A 21,686-nucleotide genomic window follows, 5' to 3' on the forward strand; every position below is an offset into this window, starting at 1 on the left:
CATTTCCATGTTATTTACATCTTTTGCACAAATTTGTAGTTGAAACTCTTTTGTGTTGTAAATGTTGATGTGTTGAAATGGAATGCTTTTGCTTGGTTTTGAACAAATATGGTCTTAGCTATGAAATTTGAATCCTCTAATTTGCAAGGCTCTTCTGCTTACGGCCATTGCGCCCTTAGAATGCCTGATCTCGTCTGATCTCAGAAGCTACCTAGGGTTGGGCCTGGTTAGTACTTGATGGGAGACTGTCTGGGAATACCAGGTGTTGTAAGCTTTTCCAATCCTGCAAACAATTAAAGCTTACATTTCCATGTTATTTACATCTTTAGCTCAAATTTGTAGTTGAAACTCTTTTGTGTTGTAAATGTTGATGTGTTGAAATGGAATGCTTTTGCTTGGTTTTGAACAAATATGGTCTTAGCTATGAAATTTGAATCCTCTAGTTTGCAAGGTGCTTCTGCATACAGCCATTCCACCCTTAGAATGCCTGATCTCGTCTGATCTCAGAAGCTACCTAGGGTTGGGCCTGGTTAGTACTTGAATGGGAGACTGTCTGGGAATACCAGGTGTTGTAAGCTTTTCCAATCCTGCAAACAATTAAAGCTTACATTTCCATGTTATTTACATCTTTAGCTCAAATTTGTAGTTGAAACTCTTTTGTGTTGTAAATGTTGATGTGTTGAAATGGAATGCTTTTGCTTGGTTTTGAACAAATATGGTCTTAGCTATGAAATTTGAATCCTCTAGTTTGCAAGGTGCTTCTGCTTACGGCCAATCCACCCTTAGAACGCCTGATCTCGTCTGTTCTCAGAAGTTACCTAGGGTTGGGCCTGGTTAGTACTTGAATGGGAGACTGTCTGGGAATACCAGGTGTTGTAAGCTTTTCCAATCCTGCAAACAATTAAAGCTTACATTTCCATGTTATTTACATCTTTTGCACAATTTTTTTTGTTGAAACTCTTTTGTGTTGTAAATGTTGATGTGTTGAAATGGAATGCTTTTGCTTGGTTTTAAACAAATATGGTCTTAGCTATGAAATTTGAATCCTCTAGTTTGCAAGGCGCTTCTGCTTACGGCCATTCCACCCTTAGAATGCCTGATCTTGTCTGATCTTAGAAGCTACTTAGAGTTGGGCCTGGTTAGTACTTGAATGGGAGACTGTCTGGGAATACCAGGTGTTGTAAGCTTTTCCAATCCTGCAAACAATTAAAGCTTACATTTCCATGTTATTTACATCTTTTGCACAAATTTGTAGTTGAAACTCTTTTGTGTTGTAAATGTTGATGTGTTGAAATGGAATGCTTTTGCTTGGTTTTGAACAAATATGGTCTTAGCTATAAAATTTGAATCCTCTAGTTTGCAAGGCACTTCTGCTTACGGCCATTCCACCCTTAGAATGCCTGATCTCGTCTGATCTCAGAAGCTACCTGGGGTTGGGCCTGGTTAGTACTTGAATGGGAGACTGTCTGGGAATACCAGGTGTTGTAAGCTTTTCCAATCCTGCAAACAATTAAAGCTTACATTTCCATGTTATTTACATCTTTTGCACAAATTTGTAGTTGAAACTCTTTTGTGTTGTAAATGTTGATGTGTTGAAATGGAATGCTTTTGTTTGGTTTTGAACAAATATGGTCTTAGCTATGAAATTTGAATCCTCTAGTTTGCAAGGTGCTTCTGCTTACGGCCATTCCACCCTTAGAATGCCTGATGTCGTCTGATCTCAGAAGCTGCTTAGGGTTGGGCCTGGTTAGTATTTGATTGGGAGACTGTCTAGGAATACCAGGTGTTGTAAGCTTTTCCAATCCTGCAAACAATTAAAGCTTACATTTCCATGTTATTTACATCTTTTGCACAAATTTGTACTTGAAACTCTTTTGTGTTGTAAATGTTGATGTGTTGAAATGGAATGCTTTTGCTTGGTTTTGAACAAATATGGTCTTAGCTATGAAATTTGAATCCTCTAGTTTGCAAGGTGCTTCTGCTTACGGCCATTCCACCCTTAGAATGCCTGATCTCGTCTGATCTCAAAAGCGACCTAGGGTTGGGCCTGGTCAGTACTTGAATGGGAGACTGTCTGGGAATACCAGGTGTTGTAAGCTTTTCCAATCCTGCAAACAATTAAAGCTTACATTTCCATGTTACTTACATCTTTTGCACAATTTTTTTTGTTGAAACTGTTTTGTGTTGTAAATGTTGATGTGTTGAAATGGAATGCTTTTGCTTGGTTTTAAACAAATATGGTCTTAGATATAAAATTTGAATCCTCTAGTTTGCAAGGCGCTTCTGCTTACGGCCATTCCACCCTTAGAATGCCTGATCTCGTCTGATCTCAGAAGCTACCTGGGGTTGGGCCTGGTTAGTACTTGAATGGGAGACTGTCTGGGAATACCAGGTGTTGTAAGCTTTTCCAATCCTGCAAACAATTAAAGCTTACATTTCCATGTTATTTACATCTTTTGCACAAATTTGTAGTTGAAACTCTTTTGTGTTGTAAATGTTGATGTGTTGAAATGGAATGCTTTTGTTTGGTTTTGAACAAATATGGTCTTAGCTATGAAATTTGAATCCTCTAGTTTGCAAGGTGCTTCTGCTTACGGCCATTCCACCCTTAGAATGCCTGATGTCGTCTGATCTCAGAAGCTGCTTAGGGTTGGGCCTGGTTAGTATTTGATTGGGAGACTGTCTAGGAATACCAGGTGTTGTAAGCTTTTCCAATCCTGCAAACAATTAAAGCTTACATTTTTCTATGTTATTTACATCTTTTGCACAATTTGTTTAGTTGAAACTCTTTTGTGTTGTAAATGTTGATGTGTTGAAATGGAATGCTTTTTCTTGGTTTTGAACAAATATGGTCTTAGCTATAAAATTTGAATCCTCTAGTTTGCACGGTTCTTCTGCTTGCTTTTTCTTGGAAATTTGAATCTTCTGGTTTGCACGGTTCTTCAGCTTACGGCCATTCCACCCTTTGAACGCCTGATCTCGTCTGATCTCAGAAGCTACCTAGGGTTGGGCCTGGTTAGTACTTGAATGGGAGACTGTCTGGGAATACCAGGTGTTGTAAGCTTTTCCAATCCTGCAAACAATTAAAGCTTACATTTCCATGTTATTTACATCTTTTGCACAAATTTGTAGTTGAAACTCTTTTGTGTTGTAAATGTTGATGTGTTGAAATGGAATGCTTTTGCTTGGTTTTGAACAAATATGGTCTTAGCTATGAAATTTGAATCCTCTAGTTTGCAAGGTTCTTCCGCTTAAGGCTATTCCACCCTTAGAATACCTGATCTCGTCTGATCTCAGAAGTTACCTAGGGTTGGGCTTGGTTAGTACTTGAATGGGAGACTGTCTGGGAATACCAGGTGTTGTAAGGTTTTCCAATCCTGCAAAGAATTAAAGCTTACATTTCCATGTTATTTACATCTTTTGCACAAATTTGTAGTTGAAACTCTTTTGTGTTGTAAATGTTGATGTGTTGAAATGGAATGCTTTTGCTTGGTTTTGAACAAATATGGTCTTAGCTATGGAATTTTTAAATCCTCTAGTTTGCAAGATTCTTCTGCTTACGGCCATTCCACACTTAGAACGCCTGATCTCGTCTGATCTCAGAAGCTACATAAGGTTGGGCCAGTTTAATACTTGAATGGGAGACTGTCTGTGAATACCAGGTGTTGTAAGCTTTTCCAATCCTGCAAACAATTAAAGCTTACATTTCCATGTTATTTACATCTTTTGCACAAATTTTTTAGTTGAAAATCTTTTGTGTTGTAAATGTTGATGTGTTGAAATGGAATGCTTTTGCTTGGTTTTAAACAAATATGGTCTTAGCTATAAAATTTGAATCCTCTAGTTTGCAAGGCGCTTCTGCTTACGGCCATTCCACCCTTAGAATGCCTGATCTCGTCTGATCTCAGAAGCTACCTGGGGTTGGGCCTGGTTAGTACTTGAATGGGAGACTGTCTGGGAATACCAGGTGTTGTAAGCTTTTCCAATCCTGCAAACAATTAAAGCTTACATTTCCATGTTATTTACATCTTTTGCACAAATTTTTTAGTTGAAACTCTTTTGTGTTGTAAATGTTGATGTGTTGAAATGGAATGATTTTGCTTGGTTTTGAACAAATATGGTATTAGCTATGAAATTTGAATCCTCTAGTTTGCAAGGTGCTTCTGCTTACGGCCATTCCACCCTTAGAATGCCTGATCTTGTCTGATCTCAGAAGCTACCTAGGGTTGGGCCTGGTTAGTACTTGAATGGGAGATTGTCTGGGAATACCAGGTGTTGTAAGCTTTTCCAATCCTGCAAACAATTAAAGCTTACATTTCCATGTTATTTACATCTTTTGCACAATTTTATTAGTTGAAACTCTTTTGTGTTGTAAATGTTGATGTGTTGAAATGGAATGCTTTTGCTTGGTTTTGAACAAATATTGTCTTAGCTATGAAATTTGAATCCTCTAGTTTGCAAGGTGCTTCTGCTTACGGCCACTCCACCCGTAGAATACCTGATCTCGTCTGATCTCAGAAGCTACCTAAGGTTGGGCCTGGTTAGTACTTGAATGGGAGACTGTCTGGGAATACCAGGTGTTGTAAGCTTTTCCAATCCTGCAAACAATTAAAGCTTACATTTCCATGTTATTTACATCTTTTGCACAAATTTGTAGTTGAAACTCTTTTGTGTTGTAAATGTTGATGTGTTGAAATGGAATGCTTTTGCTTGGTTTTGAACAAATATGGTCTTAGCTATGAAATTTGAATCCTCTAGTTTGCAAGGTTCTTTTGCTTACGGCCATTCCACCCTTAGAATGCCTGATCTCGTCTGATCTCAGAAGCTACCTAGGGTTGGGCCTGGTTAGTACTTGAATGGGAGACTGTCTGGGAATACCAGGTGTTGTAAGCTTTTCCAATCCTGCAAACAATTAAAGCTTACATTTCCATGTTATTTACATCTTTTGCACAAATTTTTTAGTTGAAACTCTTTTGTGTTGTAAATGTTGATGTGTTGAAATGGAATGCTTTTGCTTGGTTTTGAACAAATATGGTCTTAGCTATGAAATTTGAATCCTCTAGTTTGCAAGGTTCTTCTGCTCACGGCCATTCCACCCTTAGAATGCCTGCTCTCATCTGATCTCAGAAGCTACTTAGGGTTGGGCCTGGTCAGTACTTGAATGGGAGACTGTCTGGGAATACCAGGTGTTGTAAGCTTTTCCAATCCTACAAACAATTAAAGCTTACATTTCCATGTTATTTACATCTTTAGCTCAAATTTGTAGTTGAAACTCTTTTGTGTTGTAAATGTTGATGTGTTGAAATGGAATGCTTTTGCTTGGTCTTGAACAAATATGGTCTTAGCTATGAAATTTGAATCCTCTAGTTTGCAAGTTGCTTCTGCTTACGGCCATTCCACCTTTAGAATGCCTGATCTCGTCTGATCTCCGAAGCTACCTAGGGTTGGTCCTGGTTAGTACTTGAATGGGAGACTGTCTGGGAATACCAGGTGTTGTAAGCTTTTCCAATCCTGCAAACAATTAAAGCTTACATTTCCATGTTATTTACATCTTTAGCTCAAATTTGTAGTTGAAACTCTTTTGTGTTGTAAATGTTGATGTGTTGAAATGGAATGCTTTTGCTTGGTCTTGAACAAATATGGTCTTAGCTATGAAATTTGAATCCTCTAGTTTGCAAGGTTTTTCTGCTTACGGCCATTCCACCCTTAGAACGCCTGCTCTCGTCTGTTCTCAGAAGCTACCTAGGGTTGGGCCTGGTTAGTACTTGAATGGGAGACTGTCTGGGAATACCAGGTGTTGTAAGCTTTTCCAATCCTGCAAACAATTAAAGCTTACATTTCCATGTTATTTACATCTTTTGCACAAATTTGTAGTTGAAACTCTTTTGTGTTGTAAATGTTGTTGTGTTGAAATGGAATGCTTTTGCTTGGTTTTGAACAAATATGGTCTTAGCTATGAAATTTTAAACCTCTAGTTTGCAAGGTGCTTCTGCTTACGGCCATTCCACCCTTAGAATGCCTGATCTCGTCTGATCTCAGAAGCAACTTAGGGTTGGGCCTGCTTAGTACTTGAATGGGAGACTGTCTGGGAATACCAGGTGTTGTAAGCTTTTCCAATCCTGCAAACAATTAAAGCTTACATTTCCATGTTATTTACATCTTTTGCACAAATGTTTTAGTTGAAACTCTTTTGTGTTGTAAATATTGATGTGTTGAAATGGAATGCTTTTGCTTGGTTTTGAACAAATATGGTCTTAGCTATGAAATTTGAATCCACTAGTTTGCAAGGTTCTTCTGCTTACGGCCATTCCACCCTTAGAATGCCTGATCTCGTCTGATCTCAGAAGCTACCTAGGGTTGGGCCTGGTCAGTACTTGAATGGGAGACTGTCTGGGAATACCAGGTGTTGTAAGCTTTTCCAATCCTGCAAACAATTAAAGCTTACATTTCCATGTTATTTACATCTTTTGCACAAATTTGTAGTTGAAACTCTTTTGTGTTGTAAATGTTGATGTGTTGAAATGGAATGCTTTTGCTTGGTTTTGAACAAATATGGTCTTAGCTATGAAATTTTAAATCTCTAGTTTGCAAGGTGCTTCTGCTTACGGCCATTCCACCCTTAGAATGCCTGATCTTGTCTGATCTCAGAAGCAACTTAGGGTTGGGCCTGGTTAGTACTTGAATGGGAGACTGTCTGGGAATACCAGGTGTTGTAAGCTTTTCCAATCCTGCAAACAATTAAAGCTTACATTTCCATGTTATTTACATCTTTTGCACAAATGTTTTAGTTGAAACTCTTTTGTGTTGTAAATGTTGATGTGTTGAAATGGAATGCTTTTGCTTGGTTTTGAACAAATATGGTCTTAGCTATGAAATTTGAATCCTCTAGTTTGCAAGGTTCTTCTGCTTACGGCCATTCCACCCTTAGAATGCCTGATCTCGTCTGATCTCAGAAGCTACCTAGGGTTGGGCCTGGTCAGTACTTGAATGGGAGACTGTCTGGGAATACCAGGTGTTGTAAGCTTTTCCAATCCTGCAAACAATTGAAGCTTACATTTCCATGTTATTTACATCTTTAGCTCAAATTTGTAGTTGAAACTCTTTTGTGTTGTAAATGTTGATGTGTTGAAATGGAATGCTTTTGCTTGGTTTTGAACAAATATGGTCTTAGCTATGAAATTTGAATCCTCTAGTTTGCAAGGTTTTTCTGCTTACGGCCGTTCCACCCTTAGAACGCCTGATCTCGTCTGTTCTCAGAAGTTACCTAGGGTTGGGCCTGGTTAGTACTTGAATGGGAGACTGTCTGGGAATACCAGGTGTTGTAAGCTTTTCCAATCCTGCAAACAATTAAAGCTTACATTTCCATGTTATTTACATCTTTTGCACAAATGTTTTAGTTGAAACTCTTTTGTGTTGTAAATGTTGATGTGTTGAAATGGAATGCTTTTGCTTGGTTTTGAACAAATATGGTCTTAGCTATGAAATTTGAATCCTCTAGTTTGCAAGGTTCTTCTGCTTACGGCCATGCCACCCTTAGAATGCCTGATCTCGTCTGATCTCAGAAGCTACCTAGGGTTGGGCCTGGTCAGTACTTGAATGGGAGACTGTCTGGGAATACCAGGTGTTGTAAGCTTTTCCAATCCTGCAAACAATTAAAGCTTACATTTCCATGTTATTTACATCTTTAGCTCAAATTTGTAGTTGAAACTCTTTTGTGTTATAAATGTTGATGTGTTGAAATGGAATGCTTTTGCTTGGTCTTGAACAAATATGGTCTTAGCTATGAAATTTGAATCCTCTAGTTTGCAAGGTGCTTCTGCTTACGGCCATTCCACCCTTAGAACGCCTGATCTCGTCTGTTCTCAGAAGCTACCTAAGGTTGGGCCTGGTTAGTACTTGAATGGGAGACTGTCTGGGAATACGAGGTGTTGTAAGCTTTTCCAATCCTGCAAACAATTAAAGCTTACATTTCCATGTTATTTACATCTTTTGCACAAATTTGTAGTTGAAACTCTTTTGTGTTGTAAATGTTGATGTGTTGAAATGGAATGCTTTTGCTTGGTCTTGAACAAATATGGTCTTAGCTATGAAATTTGAATCCTCTAGTTTGCAAGGTTTTTCTGCTTACGGCCATTCCACCCTTAGAACGCCTGCTCTCGTCTGTTCTCAGAAGCTACCTAGGGTTGGGCCTGGTTAGTACTTGAATGGGAGACTGTCTGGGAATACCAGGTGTTGTAAGCTTTTCCAATCCTGCAAACAATTAAAGCTTACATTTCCATGTTATTTACATCTTTTGCACAAATTTGTAGTTGAAACTCTTTTGTGTTGTAAATGTTGATGTGTTGAAATGGAATGCTTTTGCTTGGTTTTGAACAAATATGGTCTTAGCTATGAAATTTTAAACCTCTAGTTTGCAAGGTGCTTCTGCTTACGGCCATTCCACCCTTAGAATGCCTGATCTCGTCTGATCTCAGAAGCAACTTAGGGTTGGGCCTGGTTAGTACTTGAATGGGAGACTGTCTGGGAATACCAGGTGTTGTAAGCTTTTCCAATCCTGCAAACAATTAAAGCTTACATTTCCATGTTATTTACATCTTTTGCACAAATGTTTTAGTTGAAACTCTTTTGTGTTGTAAATGTTGATGTGTTGAAATGGAATGCTTTTGCTTGGTTTTGAACAAATATGGTCTTAGCTATGAAATTTGAATCCTCTAGTTTGCAAGGTTCTTCTGCTTACGGCCATTCCACGCTTAGAATGCCTGATCTCGTCTGATCTCAGAAGCTACCTAGGGTTGGGCCTGGTCAGTACTTGAATGGGAGACTGTCTGGGAATACCAGGTGTTGTAAGCTTTTCCAATCCTGCAAACAATTGAAGCTTACATTTCCATGTTATTTACATCTTTAGCTCAAATTTGTAGTTGAAACTCTTTTGTGTTGTAAATGTTGATGTGTTGAAATGGAATGCTTTTGCTTGGTTTTGAACAAATATGGTCTTAGCTATGAAATTTGAATCCTCTAGTTTGCAAGGTTTTTCTGCTTACGGCCGTTCCACCCTTAGAACGCCTGATCTCGTCTGTTCTCAGAAGTTACCTAGGGTTGGGCCTGGTTAGTACTTGAATGGGAGACTGTCTGGGAATACCAGGTGTTGTAAGCTTTTCCAATCCTGCAAACAATTAAAGCTTACATTTCCATGTTATTTACATCTTTTGCACAAATTTGTAGTTGAAACTCTTTTGTGTTGTAAATGTTGATGTGTTGAAATGGAATGCTTTTGTTTGGTTTTGAACAAATATGGTCTTAGCTATGAAATTTGAATCCTCTAGTTTGCAAGGTGCTTCTGCTTACGGCCGTTCCACCCTTAGAATGCCTGATCTCGTCTGATCTCAGAAGCTATCTAGGGTTGGGCCTGGTTAGTACTTGAATGGGAGACTGTCTGGGAATACCAGGTGTTGTAAGCTTTTCCAATCCTGCAAACAATTAAAGCTTACATTTCCATGTTATTTACATCTTTTGCACAATTTTATTAGTTGAAATTCTTTTGTGTTGTAAATGTTGATGTGTTGAAATGGAATGCTTTTGCTTGGTTTTGAACAAATATGGTTTTAGCTATGAAATTTGAATCCTCTAGTTTGCAAGGTGCTTCTGCTTACGGCCATTCCACCCTTAGAATGCCTGATCTCGTCTGATCTCAAAAGCTACCTAGGGTTGGGCCTGGTTAGTACTTGAATGGGAGACTGTCTGGGAATACCAGGTGTTGTAAGCTTTTCCAATCCTGCAAACAATTAAAGCTTACATTTCCATGTTATTTACATCTTTTGCACAAATTTGTAGTTGAAACTCTTTTGTGTTGTAAATGTTGATGTGTTGAAATGGAATGCTTTTGCTTGGTTTTGAACAAATATGGTCTTAGCTATGAAATTTGAATCCTCTAGTTTGCAAGGTTCTTCTGCTTACGGCCATGCCACCCTTAGAACGCCTGATCTCGTCTGATCTCAGAAGCTTCCTAGGGTTGGGCCTGGTCAGTACTTGAATGGGAGACTGTCTGGGAATACCAGGTGTTGTAAGCTTTTCCAATCCTGCAAACAATTAAAGCTTACATTTCCATGTTATTTACATCTTTAGCTCAAATTTGTAGTTGAAACTCTTTTGTGTTGTAAATGTTGATGTGTTGAAATGGAATGCTTTTGCTTGGTTTTGAACAAATATGGTCTTAGCTATGAAATTTGAATCCTCTAGTTTGCAAGGTTCTTCTGCTTACGGCCATGCCACCCTTAGAATGCCTGATCTCGTCTGATCTCAGAAGCTACCTAGGGTTGGGCCTGGTCAGTACTTGAATGGGAGACTGTCTGGGAATACCAGGTGTTGTAAGCTTTTCCAATCCTGCAAACAATTAAAGCTTACATTTCCATGTTATTTACATCTTTAGCTCAAATTTGTAGTTGAAACTCTTTTGTGTTATAAATGTTGATGTGTTGAAATGGAATGCTTTTGCTTGGTCTTGAACAAATATGGTCTTAGCTATGAAATTTGAATCCTCTAGTTTGCAAGGTGCTTCTGCTTACGGCCATTCCACCCTTAGAACGCCTGATCTCGTCTGTTCTCAGAAGCTACCTAGGGTTGGGCCTGGTTAGTACTTGAATGGGAGACTGTCTGGGAATACCAGGTGTTGTAAGCTTTTCCAATCCTGCAAACAATTAAAGCTTACATTTCCATGTTATTTACATCTTTTGCACAAATTTGTAGTTGAAACTCTTTTGTGTTGTAAATGTTGATGTGTTGAAATGGAATGCTTTTGCTTGGTTTTGAACAAATATGGTCTTAGCTATGAAATTTTAAACCTCTAGTTTGCAAGGTGCTTCTGCTTACGGCCATTCCACCCTTAGAATGCCTGATCTCGTCTGATCTCAGAAGCAACTTAGGGTTGGGCCTGGTTAGTACTTGAATGGGAGACTGTCTGGGAATACCAGGTGTTGTAAGCTTTTCCAATCCTGCAAACAATTAAAGCTTACATTTCCATGTTATTTACATCTTTTGCACAAATGTTTTAGTTGAAACTCTTTTGTGTTGTAAATGTTGATGTGTTGAAATGGAATGCTTTTGCTTGGTTTTGAACAAATATGGTCTTAGCTATGAAATTTGAATCCTCTAGTTTGCAAGGTTTTTCTGCTTACGGCCGTTCCACCCTTAGAACGCCTGATCTCGTCTGTTCTCAGAAGTTACCTAGGGTTGGGCCTGGTTAGTACTTGAATGGGAGACTGTCTGGGAATACCAGGTGTTGTAAGCTTTTCCAATCCTGCAAACAATTAAAGCTTACATTTCCATGTTATTTACATCTTTTGCACAAATTTGTAGTTGAAACGCTTTTGTGTTGTAAATGTTGATGTGTTGAAATGGAATGCTTTTGTTTGGTTTTGAACAAATATGGTCTTAGCTATGAAATTTGAATCCTCTAGTTTGCAAGGTGCTTCTGCTTACGGCCGTTCCACCCTTAGAATGCCTGATCTCGTCTGATCTCAGAAGCTATCTAGGGTTGGGCCTGGTTAGTACTTGAATGGGAGACTGTCTGGGAATACCAGGTGTTGTAAGCTTTTCCAATCCTGCAAACAATTAAAGCTTACATTTCCATGTTATTTACATCTTTTGCACAATTTTATTAGTTGAAATTCTTTTGTGTTGTAAATGTTGATGTGTTGAAATGGAATGCTTTTGCTTGGTTTTGAACAAATATGGTTTTAGCTATGAAATTTGAATCCTCTAGTTTGCAAGGTGCTTCTGCTTACGGCCATTCCACCCTTAGAATGCCTGATCTCGTCTGATCTCAAAAGCTACCTAGGGTTGGGCCTGGTTAGTACTTGAATGGGAGACTGTCTGGGAATACCAGGTGTTGTAAGCTTTTCCAATCCTGCAAACAATTAAAGCTTACATTTCCATGTTATTTACATCTTTTGCACAAATTTGTAGTTGAAACTCTTTTGTGTTGTAAATGTTGATGTGTTGAAATGGAATGCTTTTGCTTGGTTTTGAACAAATATGGTCTTAGCTATGAAATTTGAATCCTCTAGTTTGCAAGGTTCTTCTGCTTACGGCCATGCCACCCTTAGAACGCCTGATCTCGTCTGATCTCAGAAGCTTCCTAGGGTTGGGCCTGGTCAGTACTTGAATGGGAGACTGTCTGGGAATGCCAGGTGTTGTAAGCTTTTCCAATCCTGCAAACAATTAAAGCTTACATTTCCATGTTATTTACATCTTTAGCTCAAATTTGTAGTTGAAACTCTTTTGTGTTGTAAATGTTGATGTGTTGAAATGGAATGCTTTTGCTTGGTCTTGAACAAATATGGTCTTAGCTATGAAATTTGAATCCTCTAGTTTGCAAGGTTTTTCTGCTTACGGCCATTCCACCCTTAGAACGCCTGATCTCGTCTGTTCTCAGAAGTTACCTAGGGTTGGGCCTGGTTAGTACTTGAATGGGAGACTGTCTGGGAATACCAGGTGTTGTAAGCTTTTCCAATCCTGCAAACAATTAAAGCTTACATTTCCATGTTATTTACATCTTTTGCACAAATTTGTAGTTGAAACTCTTTTGTGTTGTAAATGTTGATGTGTTGAAATGGAATGCTTTTGTTTGGTTTTGAACAAATATGGTCTTAGCTATGAAATTTGAATCCTCTAGTTTGCAAAGTGGTTCTGCTTACGGCCATTCCACCCTTAGAATGCCTGATCTCGTCTGATCTCAGAAGCTACTTAGGGTTGGGCCTGGTTAGTACTTGAATGGGAGACTGTCTGGGAATACCAGGTGTTGTAAGCTTTTCCAATCCTGCAAACAATTAAAGCTTACATTTCCATGTTATTTACATCTTTTGCACAAATTTGTAGTTGAAACTCTTTTGTGTTGTAAATGTTGATGTGTTGAAATGGAATGCTTTTGCTTGGTTTTGAACAAATATGGTCTTAGCTATGAAATTTGAATCCTCTAATTTGCAAGGCTCTTCTGCTTACGGCCATTCCGCCCTTAGAATGCCTGCTCTCATCTGATCTCAGAAGCTACTTAGGGTTGGGCCTGGTCAGTACTTGAATGGGAGACTGTCTGGGAATACCAGGTGTTGTAAGCTTTTCCAATCCTACAAACAATTAAAGCTTACATTTCCATGTTATTTACATCTTTAGCTCAAATTTGTAGTTGAAACTCTTTTGTGTTGTAAATGTTGATGTGTTGAAATGGAATGCTTTTGCTTGGTCTTGAACAAATATGGTCTTAGCTATGAAATTTGAATCCTCTAGTTTGCAAGGTGCTTCTGCTTACGGCCATTCCACCTTTAGAATGCCTGATCTCGTCTGATCTCAGAAGCTACCTAGGGTTGGTCCTGGTTAGTACTTGAATGGGAGACTGTCTGGGAATACCAGGTGTTGTAAGCTTTTCCAATCCTGCAAACAATTAAAGCTTACATTTCCATGTTATTTACATCTTTAGCTCAAATTTGTAGTTGAAACTCTTTTGTGTTGTAAATGTTGATGTGTTGAAATGGAATGCTTTTGCTTGGTCTTGAACAAATATGGTCTTAGCTATGAAATTTGAATCCTCTAGTTTGCAAGGTTTTTCTGCTTACGGCCATTCCACCCTTAGAACGCCTGCTCTCGTCTGTTCTCAGAAGCTACCTAGGGTTGGGCCTGGTTAGTACTTGAATGGGAGACTGTCTGGGAATACCAGGTTATGTAAGCTTTTCCAATCCTGCAAACAATTAAAGCTTACATTTCCATGTTATTTACATCTTTTGCACAAATTTGTAGTTGAAACTCTTTTGTGTTGTAAATGTTGATGTGTTGAAATGGAATGCTTTTGCTTGGTTTTGAACAAATATGGTCTTAGCTATGAAATTTTAAACCTCTAGTTTGCAAGGTGCTTCTGCTTACGGCCATTCCACCCTTAGAATGCCTGATCTCGTCTGATCTCAGAAGCAACTTAGGGTTGGGCCTGCTTAGTACTTGAATGGGAGACTGTCTGGGAATACCAGGTGTTGTAAGCTTTTCCAATCCTGCAAACAATTAAAGCTTACATTTCCATGTTATTTACATCTTTTGCACAAATGTTTTAGTTGAAACTCTTTTGTGTTGTAAATATTGATGTGTTGAAATGGAATGCTTTTGCTTGGTTTTGAACAAATATGGTCTTAGCTATGAAATTTGAATCCACTAGTTTGCAAGGTTCTTCTGCTTACGGCCATTCCACCCTTAGAATGCCTGATCTCGTCTGATCTCAGAAGCTACCTAGGGTTGGGCCTGGTCAGTACTTGAATGGGAGACTGTCTGGGAATACCAGGTGTTGTAAGCTTTTCCAATCCTGCAAACAATTAAAGCTTACATTTCCATGTTATTTACATCTTTAGCTCAAATTTGTAGTTGAAACTCTTTTGTGTTGTAAATGTTGATGTGTTGAAATGGAATGCTTTTGCTTGGTCTTGAACAAATATGGTCTTAGCTATGAAATTTGAATCCTCTAGTTTGCAAGGTTTTTCTGCTTACGGCCATTCCACCCTTAGAACGCCTGCTCTCGTCTGTTCTCAGAAGCTACCTAGGGTTGGGCCTGGTTAGTACTTGAATGGGAGACTGTCTGGGAATACCAGGTTATGTAAGCTTTTCCAATCCTGCAAACAATTAAAGCTTACATTTCCATGTTATTTACATCTTTTGCACAAATTTGTAGTTGAAACTCTTTTGTGTTGTAAATGTTGATGTGTTGAAATGGAATGCTTTTGTTTGGTTTTGAACAAATATGGTCTTAGCTATGAAATTTGAATCCTCTAGTTTGCAAGGTGCTTCTGCTTACGGCCATTCCACCCGTAGAATACCTGATCTTGTTTGATCTCAGAAGCTACCTAAGGTTGGGCCTGGTTAGTACTTGAATGGGAGACTGTCTGGGAATACCAGGCGTTGTAAGCTTTTCCAATCCTGCAAACAATTAAAGCTTACATTTCCATGTTATTTACATCTTTTGCACAAATTTGTAGTTGAAACTCTTTTGTGTTGTAAATGTTGATGTGTTGAAATGGAATGCTTTTGCTTGGTTTTGAACAAATATGGTCTTAGCTATGAAATTTGAATCCTCTAGTTTGCAAGGTTCTTCTGCTTACGGCCATTCCACCCTTAGAACGCCTGCTCTCGTCTGTTCTCAGAAGCTAACTAGGGTTGGGCCTGGTTAGTACTTGAATGGGAGACTGTCTGGGAATACCAGGTGTTGTAAGCTTTTCCAATCCTGCAAACAATTAAAGCTTACATTTCCATGTTATTTACATCTTTTGCACAAATGTTTTAGTTGAAACTCTTTTGTGTTGTAAATGTTGATGTTTTGAAATGGAATGCTTTTGCTTGGTTTTGAACAAATATGGTCTTAGCTATGAAATTTGAATCCTCTAGTTTGCAAGGTTCTTCTGCTTACGGCCATTCCACCCTTAGAATGCCTGATCTCGTCTGATCTCAGAAGCTACCTAGGGTTGGGCCTGGTCAGTACTTGAATGGGAGACTCTCTGGGAATACCAGGTGTTGTAAGCTTTTCCAATCCTGCAAACAATTGAAGCTTACATTTCCATGTTATTTACATCTTTAGCTCAAATTTGTAGTTGAAACTCTTTTGTGTTGTAAATGTTGATGTGTTGAAATGGAATGCTTTTGCTTGGTTTTGAACAAATATGGTCTTAGCTATGAAATTTGAATCCTCTAGTTTGCAAGGTTTTTCTGCTTACGGCCGTTCCACCCTTAGAACGCCTGATCTCGTCTGTTCTCAGAAGTTACCTAGGGTTGGGCCTGGTTAGTACTTGAATGGGAGACTGTCTGGGAATACCAGGTGTTGTAAGCTTTTCCAATCCTGCAAACAATTAAAGCTTACATTTCCATGTTATTTACATCTTTTGCACAAATGTTTTAGTTGAAACTCTTTTGTGTTGTAAATGTTGATGTGTTGAAATGGAATGCTTTTGCTTGGTTTTGAACAAATATGGTCTTAGCTATGAAATTTGAATCCTCTAGTTTGCAAGGTTCTTCTGCTTACGGCCATGCCACCCTTAGAATGCCTGATCTCGTCTGATCTCAGAAGCTACCTAGGGTTGGGCCTGGTCAGTACTTGAATGGGAGACTGTCTGGGAATACCAGGTGTTGTAAGCTTTTCCAATCCTGCAAACAATTAAAGCTTACATTTCCATGTTATTTACATCTTTAGCTCAAATTTGTAGTTGAAACTCTTTTGTGTTATAAATGTTGATGTGTTGAAATGGAATGCTTTTGCTTGGTCTTGAACAAATATGGTCTTAGCTATGAAATTTGAATCCTCTAGTTTGCAAGGTGCTTCTGCTTACGGCCATTCCACCCTTAGAACGCCTGATCTCGTCTGTTCTCAGAAGCTACCTAAGGTTGGGCCTGGTTAGTACTTGAATGGGAGACTGTCTGGGAATACGAGGTGTTGTAAGCTTTTCCAATCCTGCAAACAATTAAAGCTTACATTTCCATGTTATTTACATCTTTTGCACAAATTTGTAGTTGAAACTCTTTTGTGTTGTAAATGTTGATGTGTTGAAATGGAATGCTTTTGCTTGGTCTTGAACAAATATGGTCTTAGCTATGAAATTTGAATCCTCTAGTTTGCAAGGTTTTTCTGCTTACGGCCATTCCACCCTTAGAACGCCTGCTCTCGTCTGTTCTCAGAAGCTACCTAGGGTTGGGCCTGGTTAGTACTTGAATGGGAGACTGTCTGGGAATACCAGGTGTTGTAAGCTTTTCCAATCCTGCAAACAATTAAAGCTTACATTTCCATGTTATTTACATCTTTTGCACAAATTTGTAGTTGAAACTCTTTTGTGTTGTAAATGTTGATGTGTTGAAATGGAATGCTTTTGCTTGGTTTTGAACAAATATGGTCTTAGCTATGAAATTTTAAACCTCTAGTTTGCAAGGTGCTTCTGCTTACGGCCATTCCACCCTTAGAATGCCTGATCTCGTCTGATCTCAGAAGCAACTTAGGGTTGGGCCTGGTTAGTACTTGAATGGGAGACTGTCTGGGAATACCAGGTGTTGTAAGCTTTTCCAATCCTGCAAACAATTAAAGCTTACATTTCCATGTTATTTACATCTTTTGCACAAATGTTTTAGTTGAAACTCTTTTGTGTTGTAAATGTTGATGTGTTGAAATGGAATGCTTTTGCTTGGTTTTGAACAAATATGGTCTTAGCTATGAAATTTGAATCCTCTAGTTTGCAAGGTTCTTCTGCTTACGGCCATTCCACGCTTAGAATGCCTGATCTCGTCTGATCTCAGAAGCTACCTAGGGTTGGGCCTGGTCAGTACTTGAATGGGAGACTGTCTGGGAATACCAGGTGTTGTAAGCTTTTCCAATCCTGCAAACAATTGAAGCTTACATTTCCATGTTATTTACATCTTTAGCTCAAATTTGTAGTTGAAACTCTTTTGTGTTGTAAATGTTGATGTGTTGAAATGGAATGCTTTTGCTTGGTTTTGAACAAATATGGTCTTAGCTATGAAATTTGAATCCTCTAGTTTGCAAGGTTTTTCTGCTTACGGCCGTTCCACCCTTAGAACGCCTGATCTCGTCTGTTCTCAGAAGTTACCTAGGGTTGGGCCTGGTTAGTACTTGAATGGGAGACTGTCTGGGAATACCAGGTGTTGTAAGCTTTTCCAATCCTGCAAACAATTAAAGCTTACATTTCCATGTTATTTACATCTTTTGCACAAATTTGTAGTTGAAACTCTTTTGTGTTGTAAATGTTGATGTGTTGAAATGGAATGCTTTTGTTTGGTTTTGAACAAATATGGTCTTAGCTATGAAATTTGAATCCTCTAGTTTGCAAGGTGCTTCTGCTTACGGCCGTTCCACCCTTAGAATGCCTGATCTCGTCTGATCTCAGAAGCTATCTAGGGTTGGGCCTGGTTAGTACTTGAATGGGAGACTGTCTGGGAATACCAGGTGTTGTAAGCTTTTCCAATCCTGCAAACAATTAAAGCTTACATTTCCATGTTATTTACATCTTTTGCACAATTTTATTAGTTGAAATTCTTTTGTGTTGTAAATGTTGATGTGTTGAAATGGAATGCTTTTGCTTGGTTTTGAACAAATATGGTTTTAGCTATGAAATTTGAATCCTCTAGTTTGCAAGGTGCTTCTGCTTACGGCCATTCCACCCTTAGAATGCCTGATCTCGTCTGATCTCAAAAGCTACCTAGGGTTGAGCCTGGTTAGTACTTGAATGGGAGACTGTCTGGGAATACCAGGTGTTGTAAGCTTTTCCAATCCTGCAAACAATTAAAGCTTACATTTCCATGTTATTTACATCTTTTGCACAAATTTGTAGTTGAAACTCTTTTGTGTTGTAAATGTTGATGTGTTGAAATGGAATGCTTTTGCTTGGTTTTGAACAAATATGGTCTTAGCTATGAAATTTGAATCCTCTAGTTTGCAAGGTTCTTCTGCTTACGGCCATGCCACCCTTAGAACGCCTGATCTCGTCTGATCTCAGAAGCTTCCTAGGGTTGGGCCTGGTCAGTACTTGAATGGGAGACTGTCTGGGAATACCAGGTGTTGTAAGCTTTTCCAATCCTGCAAACAATTAAAGCTTACATTTCCATGTTATTTACATCTTTAGCTCAAATTTGTAGTTGAAACTCTTTTGTGTTGTAAATGTTGATGTGTTGAAATGGAATGCTTTTGCTTGGTTTTGAACAAATATGGTCTTAGCTATGAAATTTGAATCCTCTAGTTTGCAAGGTTCTTCTGCTTACGGCCATGCCACCCTTAGAATGCCTGATCTCGTCTGATCTCAGAAGCTACCTAGGGTTGGGCCTGGTCAGTACTTGAATGGGAGACTGTCTGGGAATACCAGGTGTTGTAAGCTTTTCCAATCCTGCAAACAATTAAAGCTTACATTTCCATGTTATTTACATCTTTAGCTCAAATTTGTAGTTGAAACTCTTTTGTGTTATAAATGTTGATGTGTTGAAATGGAATGCTTTTGCTTGGTCTTGAACAAATATGGTCTTAGCTATGAAATTTGAATCCTCTAGTTTGCAAGGTGCTTCTGCTTACGGCCATTCCACCCTTAGAACGCCTGATCTCGTCTGTTCTCAGAAGCTACCTAGGGTTGGGCCTGGTTAGTACTTGAATGGGAGACTGTCTGGGAATACCAGGTGTTGTAAGCTTTTCCAATCCTGCAAACAATTAAAGCTTACATTTCCATGTTATTTACATCTTTTGCACAAATTTGTAGTTGAAACTCTTTTGTGTTGTAAATGTTGATGTGTTGAAATGGAATGCTTTTGCTTGGTTTTGAACAAATATGGTCTTAGCTATGAAATTTTAAACCTCTAGTTTGCAAGGTGCTTCTGCTTACGGCCATTCCACCCTTAGAATGCCTGATCTCGTCTGATCTCAGAAGCAACTTAGGGTTGGGCCTGGTTAGTACTTGAATGGGAGACTGTCTGGGAATACCAGGTGTTGTAAGCTTTTCCAATCCTGCAAACAATTAAAGCTTACATTTCCATGTTATTTACATCTTTTGCACAAATGTTTTAGTTGAAACTCTTTTGTGTTGTAAATGTTGATGTGTTGAAATGGAATGCTTTTGCTTGGTTTTGAACAAATATGGTCTTAGCTATGAAATTTGAATCCTCTAGTTTGCAAGGTTTTTCTGCTTACGGCCGTTCCACCCTTAGAACGCCTGATCTCGTCTGTTCTCAGAAGTTACCTAGGGTTGGGCCTGGTTAGTACTTGAATGGGAGACTGTCTGGGAATACCAGGTGTTGTAAGCTTTTCCAATCCTGCAAACAATTAAAGCTTACATTTCCATGTTATTTACATCTTTTGCACAAATTTGTAGTTGAAACTCTTTTGTGTTGTAAATGTTGATGTGTTGAAATGGAATGCTTTTGTTTGGTTTTGAACAAATATGGTCTTAGCTATGAAATTTGAATCCTCTAGTTTGCAAGGTGCTTCTGCTTACGGCCGTTCCACCCTTAGAATGCCTGATCTCGTCTGATCTCAGAAGCTATCTAGGGTTGGGCCTGGTTAGTACTTGAATGGGAGACTGTCTGGGAATACCAGGTGTTGTAAGCTTTTCCAATCCTGCAAACAATTAAAGCTTACATTTCCATGTTATTTACATCTTTTGCACAATTTTATTAGTTGAAATTCTTTTGTGTTGTAAATGTTGATGTGTTGAAATGGAATGCTTTTGCTTGGTTTTGAACAAATATGGTTTTAGCTATGAAATTTGAATCCTCTAGTTTGCAAGGTGCTTCTGCTTACGGCCATTCCACCCTTAGAATGCCTGATCTCGTCTGATCTCAAAAGCTACCTAGGGTTGGGCCTGGTTAGTACTTGAATGGGAGACTGTCTGGGAATACCAGGTGTTGTAAGCTTTTCCAATCCTGCAAACAATTAAAGCTTACATTTCCATGTTATTTACATCTTTTGCACAAATTTGTAGTTGAAACTCTTTTGTGTTGTAAATGTTGATGTGTTGAAATGGAATGCTTTTGCTTGGTTTTGAACAAATATGGTCTTAGCTATGAAATTTGAATCCTCTAGTTTGCAAGGTTCTTCTGCTTACGGCCATGCCACCCTTAGAACGCCTGATCTCGTCTGATCTCAGAAGCTTCCTAGGGTTGGGCCTGGTCAGTACTTGAATGGGAGACTGTCTGGGAATACCAGGTGTTGTAAGCTTTTCCAATCCTGCAAACAATTAAAGCTTACATTTCCATGTTATTTACATCTTTAGCTCAAATTTGTAGTTGAAACTCTTTTGTGTTGTAAATGTTGATGTGTTGAAATGGAATGCTTTTGCTTGGTCTTGAACAAATATGGTCTTAGCTATGAAATTTGAATCCTCTAGTTTGCAAGGTTTTTCTGCTTACGGCCATTCCACCCTTAGAACGCCTGATCTCGTCTGTTCTCAGAAGTTACCTAGGGTTGGGCCTGGTTAGTACTTGAATGGGAGACTGTCTGGGAATACCAGGTGTTGTAAGCTTTTCCAATCCTGCAAACAATTAAAGCTTACATTTCCATGTTATTTACATCTTTTGCACAAATTTGTAGTTGAAACTCTTTTGTGTTGTAAATGTTGATGTGTTGAAATGGAATGCTTTTGTTTGGTTTTGAACAAATATGGTCTTAGCTATGAAATTTGAATCCTCTAGTTTGCAAAGTGGTTCTGCTTACGGCCATTCCACCCTTAGAATGCCTAATCTCGTCTGATCTCAGAAGCTACTTAGGGTTGGGCCTGGTTAGTACTTGAATGGGAGACTGTCTGGGAATACCAGGTGTTGTAAGCTTTTCCAATCCTGCAAACAATTAAAGCTTACATTTCCATGTTATTTACATCTTTTGCACAAATTTGTAGTTGAAACTCTTTTGTGTTGTAAATGTTGATGTGTTGAAATGGAATGCTTTTGCTTGGTTTTGAACAAATATGGTCTTAGCTATGAAATTTGAATCCTCTAATTTGCAAGGCTCTTCTGCTTACGGCCATTCCGCCCTTAGAATGCCTGCTCTCATCTGATCTCAGAAGCTACTTAGGGTTGGGCCTGGTCAGTACTTGAATGGGAGACTGTCTGGGAATACCAGGTGTTGTAAGCTTTTCCAATCCTACAAACAATTAAAGCTTACATTTCCATGTTATTTACATCTTTAGCTC

At 38.7% G+C, this 21,686-nt stretch overlaps 69 pseudogenes; all 69 read left to right on the plus strand.

Moving 5' to 3' along the window:
• Positions 1-156: 156 nt before the first annotated feature.
• On the plus strand, positions 157-274 carry LOC140567158 (5S ribosomal RNA; annotated as a pseudogene).
• Positions 275-459: 185 nt separating this feature from the next.
• LOC140571899 (5S ribosomal RNA) lies at positions 460-578 on the plus strand (annotated as a pseudogene).
• Positions 579-763: 185 nt separating this feature from the next.
• LOC140571491 (5S ribosomal RNA) lies at positions 764-882 on the plus strand (annotated as a pseudogene).
• Positions 883-1,068: 186 nt separating this feature from the next.
• LOC140567521 (5S ribosomal RNA) lies at positions 1,069-1,187 on the plus strand (annotated as a pseudogene).
• Positions 1,188-1,372: 185 nt separating this feature from the next.
• On the plus strand, positions 1,373-1,491 carry LOC140570331 (5S ribosomal RNA; annotated as a pseudogene).
• A 489-nt stretch (positions 1,492-1,980) lies between these two features.
• Positions 1,981-2,099, plus strand: LOC140566220 (5S ribosomal RNA; annotated as a pseudogene).
• A 186-nt stretch (positions 2,100-2,285) lies between these two features.
• LOC140570332 (5S ribosomal RNA) lies at positions 2,286-2,404 on the plus strand (annotated as a pseudogene).
• A 541-nt stretch (positions 2,405-2,945) lies between these two features.
• Positions 2,946-3,064, plus strand: LOC140572872 (5S ribosomal RNA; annotated as a pseudogene).
• A 185-nt stretch (positions 3,065-3,249) lies between these two features.
• LOC140567358 (5S ribosomal RNA) lies at positions 3,250-3,368 on the plus strand (annotated as a pseudogene).
• Positions 3,369-3,555: 187 nt separating this feature from the next.
• On the plus strand, positions 3,556-3,674 carry LOC140567664 (5S ribosomal RNA; annotated as a pseudogene).
• A 186-nt stretch (positions 3,675-3,860) lies between these two features.
• Positions 3,861-3,979, plus strand: LOC140570333 (5S ribosomal RNA; annotated as a pseudogene).
• Positions 3,980-4,165: 186 nt separating this feature from the next.
• Positions 4,166-4,284, plus strand: LOC140566248 (5S ribosomal RNA; annotated as a pseudogene).
• Positions 4,285-4,470: 186 nt separating this feature from the next.
• LOC140566784 (5S ribosomal RNA) lies at positions 4,471-4,589 on the plus strand (annotated as a pseudogene).
• A 185-nt stretch (positions 4,590-4,774) lies between these two features.
• On the plus strand, positions 4,775-4,893 carry LOC140568584 (5S ribosomal RNA; annotated as a pseudogene).
• A 186-nt stretch (positions 4,894-5,079) lies between these two features.
• LOC140567194 (5S ribosomal RNA) lies at positions 5,080-5,198 on the plus strand (annotated as a pseudogene).
• A 185-nt stretch (positions 5,199-5,383) lies between these two features.
• Positions 5,384-5,502, plus strand: LOC140567138 (5S ribosomal RNA; annotated as a pseudogene).
• Positions 5,503-5,687: 185 nt separating this feature from the next.
• Positions 5,688-5,806, plus strand: LOC140566375 (5S ribosomal RNA; annotated as a pseudogene).
• A 185-nt stretch (positions 5,807-5,991) lies between these two features.
• Positions 5,992-6,110, plus strand: LOC140573293 (5S ribosomal RNA; annotated as a pseudogene).
• A 186-nt stretch (positions 6,111-6,296) lies between these two features.
• On the plus strand, positions 6,297-6,415 carry LOC140571058 (5S ribosomal RNA; annotated as a pseudogene).
• A 185-nt stretch (positions 6,416-6,600) lies between these two features.
• Positions 6,601-6,719, plus strand: LOC140573345 (5S ribosomal RNA; annotated as a pseudogene).
• A 186-nt stretch (positions 6,720-6,905) lies between these two features.
• LOC140571059 (5S ribosomal RNA) lies at positions 6,906-7,024 on the plus strand (annotated as a pseudogene).
• A 185-nt stretch (positions 7,025-7,209) lies between these two features.
• On the plus strand, positions 7,210-7,328 carry LOC140571610 (5S ribosomal RNA; annotated as a pseudogene).
• A 186-nt stretch (positions 7,329-7,514) lies between these two features.
• Positions 7,515-7,633, plus strand: LOC140570874 (5S ribosomal RNA; annotated as a pseudogene).
• Positions 7,634-7,818: 185 nt separating this feature from the next.
• On the plus strand, positions 7,819-7,937 carry LOC140567306 (5S ribosomal RNA; annotated as a pseudogene).
• Positions 7,938-8,122: 185 nt separating this feature from the next.
• LOC140566376 (5S ribosomal RNA) lies at positions 8,123-8,241 on the plus strand (annotated as a pseudogene).
• Positions 8,242-8,426: 185 nt separating this feature from the next.
• On the plus strand, positions 8,427-8,545 carry LOC140571223 (5S ribosomal RNA; annotated as a pseudogene).
• A 186-nt stretch (positions 8,546-8,731) lies between these two features.
• On the plus strand, positions 8,732-8,850 carry LOC140572945 (5S ribosomal RNA; annotated as a pseudogene).
• Positions 8,851-9,035: 185 nt separating this feature from the next.
• LOC140571611 (5S ribosomal RNA) lies at positions 9,036-9,154 on the plus strand (annotated as a pseudogene).
• A 185-nt stretch (positions 9,155-9,339) lies between these two features.
• On the plus strand, positions 9,340-9,458 carry LOC140571518 (5S ribosomal RNA; annotated as a pseudogene).
• Positions 9,459-9,644: 186 nt separating this feature from the next.
• LOC140571575 (5S ribosomal RNA) lies at positions 9,645-9,763 on the plus strand (annotated as a pseudogene).
• A 185-nt stretch (positions 9,764-9,948) lies between these two features.
• LOC140572485 (5S ribosomal RNA) lies at positions 9,949-10,067 on the plus strand (annotated as a pseudogene).
• A 185-nt stretch (positions 10,068-10,252) lies between these two features.
• Positions 10,253-10,371, plus strand: LOC140570875 (5S ribosomal RNA; annotated as a pseudogene).
• Positions 10,372-10,556: 185 nt separating this feature from the next.
• On the plus strand, positions 10,557-10,675 carry LOC140570476 (5S ribosomal RNA; annotated as a pseudogene).
• A 185-nt stretch (positions 10,676-10,860) lies between these two features.
• On the plus strand, positions 10,861-10,979 carry LOC140571224 (5S ribosomal RNA; annotated as a pseudogene).
• A 186-nt stretch (positions 10,980-11,165) lies between these two features.
• Positions 11,166-11,284, plus strand: LOC140571612 (5S ribosomal RNA; annotated as a pseudogene).
• Positions 11,285-11,469: 185 nt separating this feature from the next.
• Positions 11,470-11,588, plus strand: LOC140571519 (5S ribosomal RNA; annotated as a pseudogene).
• Positions 11,589-11,774: 186 nt separating this feature from the next.
• LOC140571576 (5S ribosomal RNA) lies at positions 11,775-11,893 on the plus strand (annotated as a pseudogene).
• A 185-nt stretch (positions 11,894-12,078) lies between these two features.
• On the plus strand, positions 12,079-12,197 carry LOC140573425 (5S ribosomal RNA; annotated as a pseudogene).
• Positions 12,198-12,382: 185 nt separating this feature from the next.
• On the plus strand, positions 12,383-12,501 carry LOC140570015 (5S ribosomal RNA; annotated as a pseudogene).
• Positions 12,502-12,686: 185 nt separating this feature from the next.
• Positions 12,687-12,805, plus strand: LOC140567214 (5S ribosomal RNA; annotated as a pseudogene).
• Positions 12,806-12,990: 185 nt separating this feature from the next.
• Positions 12,991-13,109, plus strand: LOC140573426 (5S ribosomal RNA; annotated as a pseudogene).
• A 185-nt stretch (positions 13,110-13,294) lies between these two features.
• Positions 13,295-13,413, plus strand: LOC140572967 (5S ribosomal RNA; annotated as a pseudogene).
• A 185-nt stretch (positions 13,414-13,598) lies between these two features.
• Positions 13,599-13,717, plus strand: LOC140568111 (5S ribosomal RNA; annotated as a pseudogene).
• A 185-nt stretch (positions 13,718-13,902) lies between these two features.
• LOC140573295 (5S ribosomal RNA) lies at positions 13,903-14,021 on the plus strand (annotated as a pseudogene).
• Positions 14,022-14,207: 186 nt separating this feature from the next.
• LOC140571060 (5S ribosomal RNA) lies at positions 14,208-14,326 on the plus strand (annotated as a pseudogene).
• A 185-nt stretch (positions 14,327-14,511) lies between these two features.
• LOC140568112 (5S ribosomal RNA) lies at positions 14,512-14,630 on the plus strand (annotated as a pseudogene).
• A 185-nt stretch (positions 14,631-14,815) lies between these two features.
• Positions 14,816-14,934, plus strand: LOC140567869 (5S ribosomal RNA; annotated as a pseudogene).
• A 185-nt stretch (positions 14,935-15,119) lies between these two features.
• On the plus strand, positions 15,120-15,238 carry LOC140571191 (5S ribosomal RNA; annotated as a pseudogene).
• Positions 15,239-15,424: 186 nt separating this feature from the next.
• Positions 15,425-15,543, plus strand: LOC140571071 (5S ribosomal RNA; annotated as a pseudogene).
• Positions 15,544-15,728: 185 nt separating this feature from the next.
• Positions 15,729-15,847, plus strand: LOC140571613 (5S ribosomal RNA; annotated as a pseudogene).
• A 186-nt stretch (positions 15,848-16,033) lies between these two features.
• On the plus strand, positions 16,034-16,152 carry LOC140570877 (5S ribosomal RNA; annotated as a pseudogene).
• Positions 16,153-16,337: 185 nt separating this feature from the next.
• On the plus strand, positions 16,338-16,456 carry LOC140567307 (5S ribosomal RNA; annotated as a pseudogene).
• A 185-nt stretch (positions 16,457-16,641) lies between these two features.
• Positions 16,642-16,760, plus strand: LOC140566377 (5S ribosomal RNA; annotated as a pseudogene).
• Positions 16,761-16,945: 185 nt separating this feature from the next.
• Positions 16,946-17,064, plus strand: LOC140571225 (5S ribosomal RNA; annotated as a pseudogene).
• A 186-nt stretch (positions 17,065-17,250) lies between these two features.
• LOC140572946 (5S ribosomal RNA) lies at positions 17,251-17,369 on the plus strand (annotated as a pseudogene).
• Positions 17,370-17,554: 185 nt separating this feature from the next.
• On the plus strand, positions 17,555-17,673 carry LOC140571615 (5S ribosomal RNA; annotated as a pseudogene).
• A 185-nt stretch (positions 17,674-17,858) lies between these two features.
• LOC140571520 (5S ribosomal RNA) lies at positions 17,859-17,977 on the plus strand (annotated as a pseudogene).
• Positions 17,978-18,163: 186 nt separating this feature from the next.
• On the plus strand, positions 18,164-18,282 carry LOC140566655 (5S ribosomal RNA; annotated as a pseudogene).
• A 185-nt stretch (positions 18,283-18,467) lies between these two features.
• LOC140572486 (5S ribosomal RNA) lies at positions 18,468-18,586 on the plus strand (annotated as a pseudogene).
• Positions 18,587-18,771: 185 nt separating this feature from the next.
• LOC140570878 (5S ribosomal RNA) lies at positions 18,772-18,890 on the plus strand (annotated as a pseudogene).
• A 185-nt stretch (positions 18,891-19,075) lies between these two features.
• LOC140570477 (5S ribosomal RNA) lies at positions 19,076-19,194 on the plus strand (annotated as a pseudogene).
• A 185-nt stretch (positions 19,195-19,379) lies between these two features.
• LOC140571227 (5S ribosomal RNA) lies at positions 19,380-19,498 on the plus strand (annotated as a pseudogene).
• A 186-nt stretch (positions 19,499-19,684) lies between these two features.
• On the plus strand, positions 19,685-19,803 carry LOC140571616 (5S ribosomal RNA; annotated as a pseudogene).
• A 185-nt stretch (positions 19,804-19,988) lies between these two features.
• On the plus strand, positions 19,989-20,107 carry LOC140571522 (5S ribosomal RNA; annotated as a pseudogene).
• Positions 20,108-20,293: 186 nt separating this feature from the next.
• LOC140571577 (5S ribosomal RNA) lies at positions 20,294-20,412 on the plus strand (annotated as a pseudogene).
• A 185-nt stretch (positions 20,413-20,597) lies between these two features.
• Positions 20,598-20,716, plus strand: LOC140572488 (5S ribosomal RNA; annotated as a pseudogene).
• Positions 20,717-20,901: 185 nt separating this feature from the next.
• LOC140570016 (5S ribosomal RNA) lies at positions 20,902-21,020 on the plus strand (annotated as a pseudogene).
• Positions 21,021-21,205: 185 nt separating this feature from the next.
• Positions 21,206-21,324, plus strand: LOC140572642 (5S ribosomal RNA; annotated as a pseudogene).
• Positions 21,325-21,509: 185 nt separating this feature from the next.
• On the plus strand, positions 21,510-21,628 carry LOC140573428 (5S ribosomal RNA; annotated as a pseudogene).
• Positions 21,629-21,686: the final 58 nt, after the last annotated feature.

This window comes from Salminus brasiliensis, chromosome 11 (assembly GCF_030463535.1).
Source record: "Salminus brasiliensis chromosome 11, fSalBra1.hap2, whole genome shotgun sequence".
NCBI classification, from domain to species: Eukaryota; Metazoa; Chordata; class Actinopteri; order Characiformes; family Bryconidae; genus Salminus; species Salminus brasiliensis.